The following is a 10418-nucleotide window of genomic DNA, read 5'->3' on the forward strand; positions in this document are numbered from 1 at the left end:
TTCTTTTGAGCTTCATGTCTTCTGCTGCTGTGGTCTCACTGTCCTCTATTGCCACCATGTTCTTGCCAAAGCACCAATGACATCACAATATCTCATCTTAGGCTTCAGTAAGGGGTCACTGCAGTATAAGCTGGAGCAGTAGCCCTTTGGGCAGGCCCCCTTCCCCAGCGGCTGGGCACCATCAGCTCCTTTCCCGGGGGTCAGGTTGGAGGGTGGGGGAGCCAAGAACACCCCCAAAGAGACCCTTGCCACCTCTGGCCTTTTCTGGAATGCCCTTCACTCTCTCTGAACTGAGAGCCACCCAAGGGAGGGCAAAGCCGCCATGTTCACATGGCTAGCCATAGTTCTAGAACTCGAGGTCTGCCAAGATGCTAGAGCCAAAGGATGAACAGGAGAAGGAACTTTCAGAAGAATCATGTGAACTGGAAGCTGCAGCAGTCCTCCCAGCATCCTGTCTCCAACATCTGGCCAGCAGCAATTGGAAACAGCGGATTTCCTCCCTGGAGACTTTTGAGAAAGCCGTGGAAGAGATGCAAAAAACCCAGCTACCCTGTCAAGCTTTAGTGAGGTTGCTGGGTAAAGAACCAGGGTGGAATGACACTAAACTCCAAGTGATGCAGAAGAAGCTGCATGTTGTCACCCTCATTGCCCAGAAGGGAAACTTCTCCAGAACTTCAGCTCAGTTTGTCTTGAGAAACTTAGTGGAGAAGGTCGGGGATGTTATCTGTGGCAGCGACACCAAAGAAGCTCTGACAGCCGTGGCAGAGGCATGTGGGTTACCCTGGACAGCGGGGAAGGTGACTGAAATGGCTTTCTTGCAAGAAAGCCCCAGGACCCATACAGAAACTCTCAACTGGTTGGCCAGTGCCATCAAAGACTTTGGCTTTGAGGGCATGGAAGCCCAGGACTTTGTTGGCTACCTGAAATCTGCCTTGGTCGCAGTCCACCCTGATGTGAGGGCTTCTGCTTTCCACCTCCTGGGAGTCATATACCTGTATGTAGGAGCCCCACTGAGGACCTTCTTTGAGGATGAAAAGCCATCTCTTCTCCACAAGATAGATGCTGAATTTGGGAAACTGGATGGCCAGAGTCCGCCCCCTCCTACTCGACGCTGCCGTAAGCCCAGTAAAGATGGGGGGAATGAAAAGAGAGGAGGGGATGCACAGCCCTGCTGGAGGAGTGACGTTGTTGATATTAGGAAGAAGATCTCAGCAGAGCTGATGGCAAAAATGCAGGACACAAACTGGAAAGTCCGCAAGGAAGGGATAGAGGAGTTGTCTAGGATTCTCAGTGATATTGATACCATCCAGCCGAACCTTGGGGACCTCCCAACCATCTTGCAGGCTTGTTTGCATGACTCTAATAAATCCATTGTGAAGCAGACCCTGATTGTCCTTCAGCAGCTTGCTAGGGTGATGGGGCCAGGCATTAAGCATCACATCAAGACTCTGGGCATGTCCATCATTGCTGTCCTAAGAGATAGCAAGAGCAGCTTGAGAGCAATTTCTCTTATGACTGTAGAAACCTGGGCTGCACAGACTGGTATGAAAGACTGGCTGGAGGGGGAAGATCTCTCAGCCGATTTGAAGAAGGAGAGTAGTAGCCACAGGCAAGGGATTCTGGGTTGGCTGGCTGATAAGCTACCCTCTTCCAATTCTGCCTCTACTGACTTGTTTCGTTGTGTGCCCCACCTCTATGCAGACTTGGAGGACAGTCATGAAGAAAAACGCATGGCAGCCCATGAAGCTCTGTCCTTCTTTCTTCTGCACCTGGGCTTTGATAAAATGTCTGAAGCTGCAAGCAAACTGAAGCCAGCTTCCCAGGATGAGGTGTTGGCTATGCTAGAAAAGTTGAAAGCTGTACAGCCAACCAAGTCCCAGGTCCGCTTTTCCAAGTCCCTTCCCAAGCTCCCAACAGGTAAATCTTGGTTCAAATCAAACATGGTTTCTGCCAAGGAGTGCAACCCACCTCCTTCCTTTACTGAAAATGCAGGGTCCAGTGAATTGAACTTGGAGAACAAAAATGCCAGATCAGAAGGAACTGTCCCTAAAGTGAAGAAATTACCAAATATGAAGGTGCAAGCAAAGATTGTCATGAAGGAAGACAGCATCAAGCCAGGCCCCATTTTCATCATTATTCCCAAGGGCAAAGAACAAAGGGCAAAGGACGAGAAGGCTCTGAAGGTGCTGAGGTGGAACTTCAGTACTCCAAATAGCAAGTATGTTGAGCAGCTCAAGGCTCAGATGAGCGGTTGTGTTTCCAACTGGTTGCAGGAGGAGCTGTTTCACTCCAATTTCCAGCACCACATTAAAGCTCTGAATGTGATGACCAAACACTTACAGACTGAAAAAGAAGGAGTCATTAACTGCTTGGACCTTATCCTGAAATGGCTCAGCCTCCGTTTGTTTGACACCAACACGTGGGTGCTTATGAAGACGTTGGACTACCTGAAAAGTCTCTTTGTTCTGCTGATTGAGGAGAGGTATGAGCTCATGGAGAGTGAAGCTGCCTCCTTCCTTCCCTACCTCCTTCTGAAAATGGGAGTGACCAAGGAGTCCATTCTGAAAGAAGTGCGGGCCATCGTGAAGCAGGTGACTGTGATCTACCCAGCTTCAAGGACCTTCTGTTACCTCCTGGAGGGAGCCCAGGCTAAGAATGCCAACCAGCGGATGGGATGCTTGAAAGAGTTGGGTTGGTTGCTTAAAGCATATGGTCCAGAGGTGTGTCAGCCAAATCCAAGAAAAGTTCTGAAGACAATCATCACATTGACAGGTGATTCAAACAACGCAGTTCACAATGCTGCCTTGAGGGTCATAGCAACTGCCCGAGATGTGTTTGGGATTGAGGCCTTCAAGGCCATTGGAAACATCTCTGACAAACACATGAGCTCCTTGGAGGGGAATATAAAAGCAGTAGAAGCCAAGCAAGGTAAAGATGAAAAATCATGCAATCAGTTTCCCATTGCTAGGCAAGGATTTTCAGACACCTTCAAGCAGAACTATGGAACTGACTATGGCTTAGAAGAAGAAGAGGAGGCGGAGAAGAAGAAGAAGGAGGAGGAAGGTGATGATGAAGAAGAAATGTCATTTCTCCCTACTGACCAACCTGAGGTGGAGAATGCTGATGAAATGGCCTTCTACAGCAACCCAAAACCAGGAAAGCAACTTCAAAGTGTAATCTTTGAACCTCAGACCAAGAGCAGCAGTTCCCCCAATGTCAATATGATCATTTGCCAGGTAGCCAGTGGCAACATTGGCACCTGTATTGAGGCCCTGTTGCTGATACAGGAGATTCTAAGGCAGGAGAACAAAGTGAAAATCATGTCCGGCCATATCAACCAATTCCTGATAGCAGCAGTCCAGCAGCTGAAATTCCTCCATCGGCTCTATGTGACAGCAGAAGAGGAGATGAGAAGGGAACAGGTCCTAGAGCTCTACAGCCGTGTCATTTGCAGCATGATCTCCCTCTTTCAGGTGGAGAGCCTGGCCCGGGAAGCTTCTGCTGGGGTGCTGAAGGACCTGATGTGTAGTCTCATCACCCTAATGCTGGATTCTCCAGTGGAAAAGCCTCAAGAAGGGCATAGAATTAGCCAGGCAGTCAATGTCTTGGTCACCAAGGTGCTGGAGAAAGCAGATCAGACTAGGCTGTTCAGTTCTTTGCTTCTTTTACTTTGTGAAGGCATGACAGCCAACACAAACCTCTTTGCCTTTTCTGAAATGGTGGCCAAATGTTTGTGGAATGTTGCCAAGCGCCTTCCAGAAACCATCAATGATGTCAATGTGGACCAAATCCTGTTAGATACCCACATCTTTATGAAGGCTTTGTCCAAGGAAAAGCTGCAGAAGTACCAGAGTAGTTATCCTTTCCGGGCACTAAAGACTCTTCTGCATACCCTTTGCAAGGTGAAGGGAGATGAGATCTTGGATCACCTCAGACTTATAGAAGACAGAGATGAGTCTGAGTTGGAAGCCCACTTATGGAAAGTTCTAGGACACTCCAGGGAAGAGCAGACTACCACAGATGAGGACAAAGGCTCTTCAGCTGAGGAGAAAACTGATGACACCCTGGCTGAGATTTTCAAAAAGATCAACTGCAAGGACACTGCCAGGGCAGGCCTGGAGGAATTGTATGAGTACAAAGAGAAGTATCCTGCGGCAGATTTGATACCTTTCCTAAAGACTTCCTCTCTTCTTTTCCGGAGTTATGTCAAGCATGGCTTGGCAGTTATAGCCGCAGACAGAGAAACCAGACAAAAATAATCACATTCCTGCAGAGAAACCAGCTTAGGCTGAGCCTCAAGTGGTGTCCTTCACACTGTGAAGTGCTTCAAGTAAAGAGTCCCAGGTTCAGAGGGTCCTCAGTTTGGCCAGGAACACTTTTCACTGGACCTCCCTCTCAGGCCAGGAAATAATTCACAAGGTGTAAAAACTAAACATTAAAATCACCCACCCATCTAAAACAAAAATGGTGCCAAAAAAGTGAAATTGGTCTTGCGTCATTTGGGTTCAAATGATAGGATGTTCTAGGAGTATCATGTGGTTTCCACACCAGTGCTTGTCAGATTATGTGACTTGGCAGACTGGCATTCTTCCTTCTCAAATTTGCTAGGTACCAGTATGAGGTTTGTGCCCTATTACTGTTGTATTTGCATGGTTTCCTGGAAACTCGCCATGGACTAGTCCATGGAGGAATAGCAGTGATCATTCAATATAAAGGCGGCTTACGCTATGGAACCCTATGTCAGATCTTGGCCATTGTTTGGGTTCTACCCACTGGAAAAGCTGTCAGTGTGACCATTTTTGAAACCTCTTGGCTAGAGATAACACAAAGGGGATAGAATCTTGTTAGTGACACACACATACCTAAATGTGTTTTACATGCTCATATGTCTGTTGGACTACAACTCTTGAGACCAGGGTTTGATTCCCAGCTTGGCCATGAACAAGGCAATGACAAATCTCCTCTGAACAAGAAAAGTCTGTGATAGATTCACTTTAGGGTTGCCATAAGTCAAAAACAACTCGAAGGTATTCAAGAACAACAACGTCTGTTTTTGGACAGACTGCGAAGAAGCTATTTTGTAGCCCTTTGCACAACATCTTGAACTTTGTCTCCCACCCACCGCAGCTATTGAGTCCTAGAAGGAGGTTTCATTATTTATGCTTACTGGTGGGAAAGAGAGCAGGGAGGGAATTCAACTGATGTAGTGTGGAAGGGAAAGGAAAAGATGGTTCACTCTGTCTCTTCATTCATTGGGAGAAGAGAAAAGCCATGTAGGTCATGAACACTGCAAAGGTCAAGAAGCTGTGTAGTCAGTCAGTAGCCAAGAAAGCCAAGGCAATGTCTACATGGGCCAAATGAAGTTGTTTTCCCATGCCCATGGGGACACCTGTCCTCATCATGCTGTGCCAAATCCCCAATGTGAGGCTAGTTCTGCACCAAATCTGGCTCATCCCTCCATTGTTCTTGTTGTTGCATGAGTTCAATTCATTTCTAAAACAATTCACCTGTTGCTCTGGATTTTGCAGAAATCCATTGCTACAGGAACACCCGGCAGCAATGCAGGGCAGCTGTCTACACGGACGTCCTCTTTCTGTTACTCGGTGCCAACACTGCTGGCACAAATCAATCCCTCTGAGGTCACAGCGAGGCACCCAGCCATGTGATTGACACTGAGTGCCTCGTTTTGGACCTCAGAGGGAGTGACTTGAACCCGCAATGTCAGCATCAGGCACCAGGCAACCAGCAGGGATATGTGTAGACAGCTGCCTGGTGTCACTCCAAACTCTGGAGATAAAGGGCCAGAATACTCTGGAAGCAGCTTGGAGCATTCTGGTCAGTTCAGATGAGCCTCAAGAAAGGCAGAGAGACCCACATGTGTGACAATGACAATGTATGCTGACAGTTTAGCTATGCAATATGTAAAGAAACACTTCCTCTTGTCCCATCCTGAATTTCCCATCGTTTAGCTTCAGCTGACAAATCTGGGTTCTAATATTTCCCACTTTCATAAGGGAGAGTCTACAGAAGCATGTGTGTGTATAAGGGTAGTTAGGTTGTGACTGTTGTAATTCACTAGTTGAGGAGAGAAGCCATGTGGGTAATTATCTGCACCCCAAAGATCAGTCTGTAGCTGGGAAAACCAAGAGAGGCAGAGGGACCCACAAAAGAGTAGACTGGTCCAGTCCCAAGGATCCACGAATCATGGCACAGCCTCCAAGTTCACTTGAGTTTTTTCCCCCCACAGAGTGGAGGATAGACATTGCTTCCAGCATCTGACATTGCTGCCTGCCTTCTCTAGCATTTCATAGCAATGAGCATGGCAGTTAAAGTGGTGTCAAACTTCATTAATTCTTTGTTAATGTAGACTCAGGCCTGGTACAGATTGGCAGAAAGGGGCGGCCAGACGGAGGCACCCAGATGGGGGCCACAGCAATCAAATGCTTCAGCCTCTGCAAGGCCTAAAAAGAACCCGCTCCTGGCGGGTTTTTTCTATGCTGCATGTGGGGCACAATGATGACGTCCCTGTGGCATGGCACTGTTTGGGCGCTGCACCAATAGTAGGGCTGGGTGCATGTGGACACCCAGCTCTACAGAACCCTAATTTCAGACCCAGGCCATTGGGCCTGTTGGTGTGCGCGCTTTCATTTTCTTCCTCCTCTGAGCCCACACAAGCCAGTTCATCAATATCTGAATTGCTCTCCTGCCATCCTGGATAAGGAGAACTACAGGCCTGTATCCCATCTTCCATTTTTGAGCAAGGTGATCGAGAGGGCTGTCGCCCTTCAAGTCATCTCGGATGAAACCAATTATCTAGACCAGGGGTAGGCAACCTTTTTGAGCCGGGGGCCGGGTTGCTGTCCCTCAGACAACTGGGGGACCGAAGCCGGGGGGTGGAGCTTTCACCCTCTGGGGCGGAGCTGCATGCCAGGGCAGAGCTTCTACTATCCGGGGACGGAGCCACATGTCAGGGGCGGAGTTTCCACCCTCCGGGGGCAGAGCCGCATAATAATAACAATACTGTATTTACAAGAAGCTACTAGGCAATGCCATAACACAGGAAAAATGCATGCACACTGTCTCAACCCAGAAAAGAGCAAGCAAGTCCATGTGGGGGGATTTTGCAAAGAGAATACCAAAGGATAACAACAACAATAATAGCAATATTTGCAAGAATGGAAGCGACTAGGCAAGACCACAAAACAGCAAAAAACGCATGCCACTGTCTCAACCCAGAAAAGAGCAAGCAAGTCCATGTGGGGGGATTTTGCAAAGAGAATACCAAAGGATAACAACAATAATAATAGCAATATTTGCAACATAGAAGTGACTAGGCAAGGCCACAAAACAGCAAAAAATGCATGCCACTGTCTCAAGCCACTTTCTTTCTCTCCCTTCCTCCCTCCCTCTCACTCCCACCCTCCCACCCTCTCTCTCTCTTCTCCCCTCCCTCCCTCTCTCTCCTCTCCCTCCCACCCTTTCTCTCTCTCTCCTCCCCTCCCTCCCTCTCTTTCCTCTCCCTCCCACCCTTTCTCTCTCTCTCTCTCTCCTCCCCTCCCTCCCTCTCTATCCTCTCCCTCCCACCCTTTCTCTCTCTCTCTCTCCTCCCCTCCCTCCCTCTCTCTCCTCTCCTTCCCACCCTCTCTCTCTCTCTCTCTCCTCCTCCCCTCCCTCCCTCTCTCTCTCTCTCTGCCTCCTCTTCCTTCCCCCCCTGCCCCTCCATTTATAGGAGGGAGGAGGGAGGGCGGAGCCAGGAGGGAGGTGGGCGGTGCCCATTGGAAAGCCCGGTGCGGCTGCTGGAGCCCCGTTTCAGGGCTCCAGCTGCCGCAGCGGGCCTCCTAATGGGCGCAGTCATTTTGCCCTTCAAAATGGCGGCGAAGTCTCGCGTGACCGAGACTTCGCCGCCATTTTGAAGGGCAAAATGGTGGCCGGAGCGGCCGAAATCGGCAGCGATTTCAGCCGCAGGAGGGACCGGGGGCCGGCGGAAAGGCTCTAGACCCATTTCAAGCTGGCTTCAGGACAGGATATGGGGTGGAGACTGCCATGGTTGCTCTGGCTGACAATCTTCGTCTAGGCATTGACAGAGGAAGTGTGACCCTGTTGGTACTTCTAGACCTCTCAGTGGCCTTCGATACAATATATCACGACATCCTCTTGGAACACCTGGGAGAGTTAGGAATTGGTGGCACTGCACTCCAGTGGTTCCGGTCCTTCCTCTCGGGTAGATTCCAGAGGGTGATGCTCAGGGACAGTCGCTCCTCGAAAACAGAGCTTAAATGTGGCGTCCCTCAAGGCGCCATACTGTCCCTGATGCTATTCAACATTTATATGAAGCCGCTGGGAGAAATCATTCGCAGACATGGGGCAGGGTGTTATCAGTACACTGATGACACCCAAATATACTTCTCCATGTCCCGATCAGCAGCTATGACAACAGATGGCATTCCTCCCCTCAATCAGTGTCTTGAAGCGGGCTGGATGAGGAAAAACAAACTCAGGCTGAATCCAGACAAAACGGAGGTACTTACAGTAGGGGCCCCCAAAGCAGGTATAGGGTTGCAACCTCCAGTCCTAGATGGGGTCATGCTCTCCACAAAGGACTGTGTTCGCAGTCTGGGGGTGCTCCTAGATCCGTCGCTTCACATGAGAAATCAGGTGAATGCGGTGATCAGGAGTGCCTGTTATCAGCTTCGGCTGATACGCCAGCTGCACCCTTTCCTGGAAGTAAAAGACCTAGAAACTGTTGTACATTCACTGGTAACTTCACGACTTGATTTCTGTAATGCGCTCTACATGGGGCTACTCTTGTGCCTAGTCCGGTTAGTGCAAAATATGGCAGCAAGGCTGGTCGCCGGAAAAACTAGGAGTGACCGAATAACACCCATCCTAAAATCTCTTCACTGGCTGCCTATTAGTTTCCGGGCACAGTACAAGGTGTTGGTTATAACCTTTAAAGCCCTACATGGCTTGGGTCCAACCTATTTGAGGGATCGCCTGCTCCCACATAATCCGTCCCGCACCCTCAGGTCCTCTGGGAGGAATCTATTGCAGCCTTTAAAAACCAGACTAACTGCTACCTCCCAGAGGGCCTTCTCTGCAATTGCTCCCAAACTATGGAACGGCCGGACGGACGAGATCCGTCAAATTGCCAGCTTAGACAGCTTTAAAAAAGCTGTCAAGACAGATCTCTTCCGGCAGGCCTTTCCTGAATAAAAAGTGCCTGGCCACAGAATGACTGCCCCCCACATCATGTATCAGCCTCAGTATCTGTCCTCGCTGTATTTTATTGTGTTTTTAATAGATGTTTTAATTGTAACATGTTTAATCCTGTTTTAAGGGGGGAATTTGGGACATAATTTTGTAAATGTGGATTTTAATGTGTTGTGAGCCGCTTTGATTGTCTCGTCACAGAAAAGAGGGATACAAATAAGTTTTATTTATTATTATTATTATTATTATTATTATTATTATCTCTTCTCTACCCTTGCATCTGTCCAAAAAATGACTTACATGGCAGTTAAAATGGAACAGCAGTGATAAAGCATTTCATTCCACCTGCGTGATGTAGGATCTCAGCTGTAGGACATGCCTGGCACGGCCACATACATGTACTAGGCCATGGCCAAAACAGTCAGTGCATTTCTAGGCTGCATCAACAGGAGCATAGTTTAGGGATCAAAGGAAGTACAGTATGTAGGTGGGCCATTCTATTCTATTCTATTCTGCTTTGGTCAGACCTTACCAGGAATCCTATGTCCCGTTCTGGACACCACTGTTCAAGAAGGATATGAACAACATGCTACGTGTCCAGCAGAGGGTGATCCAGGTATACAAAGGTCTAGAAACCACAAAGCCCTATAGAGAGTGGGTTTGGAAGCTGAGTATGTTTTAATTTGGAAAAGAGAAGACTGAGAGGTGACTTGATAACCATTTTTAAGTATATGAAGGGATGTCATGTACATGATGGAACCAGCTTGTTTTCTGCTGCTCCAGAGATAAGAACATGAACCAATGGATTCAAATCCCCCCCCCCCCCCCCAAAAGACATTCCATTTAAATTTTAGGATAAATTTCTTCACTGTAAGTGCTGTTCAGCAGTGGAACAGGCTGCTCACAATGACTCTCTTCTTTCAGAGGTCTTTAAACAGTTTGCAAAGGGATTTTTCAGAGTGCTTTAATTCTGCATTCCTGCATGGCATAGCACCCTCTGGTATCTCTCAATACTAAGGCTGCATCCACACTGCAGAAATAATCCAGGCTGACAGCATTTTAACTACCATGGCTCAATGCTATGGAATTCTGGAAATTGTAGTTTGCTGTGGCACTAGAGCTCTCCAACAGAGAAGACTAAATATCTCCCCAAACTAGTTTCCAGAATTCCATAGCATTGAGCTATGGCAATCTGGATTATTTCTGCA

General features: G+C 48.3%; 1 pseudogene; it reads left to right on the forward strand.

The window, feature by feature from the left end:
• Nucleotides 1-359: 359 nt before the first annotated feature.
• LOC149317918 (cytoskeleton-associated protein 5 pseudogene) lies at nt 360-4259 on the forward strand (annotated as a pseudogene).
• Nucleotides 4260-10418: the final 6159 nt, after the last annotated feature.

This window comes from Sceloporus occidentalis, unplaced genomic scaffold (genome assembly GCF_023333645.1).
Source record: "Sceloporus occidentalis isolate IW3139 unplaced genomic scaffold, rSceOcc1.0.p SCAF_2, whole genome shotgun sequence".
NCBI lineage: Eukaryota > Metazoa > Chordata > Lepidosauria > Squamata > Phrynosomatidae > Sceloporus > Sceloporus occidentalis.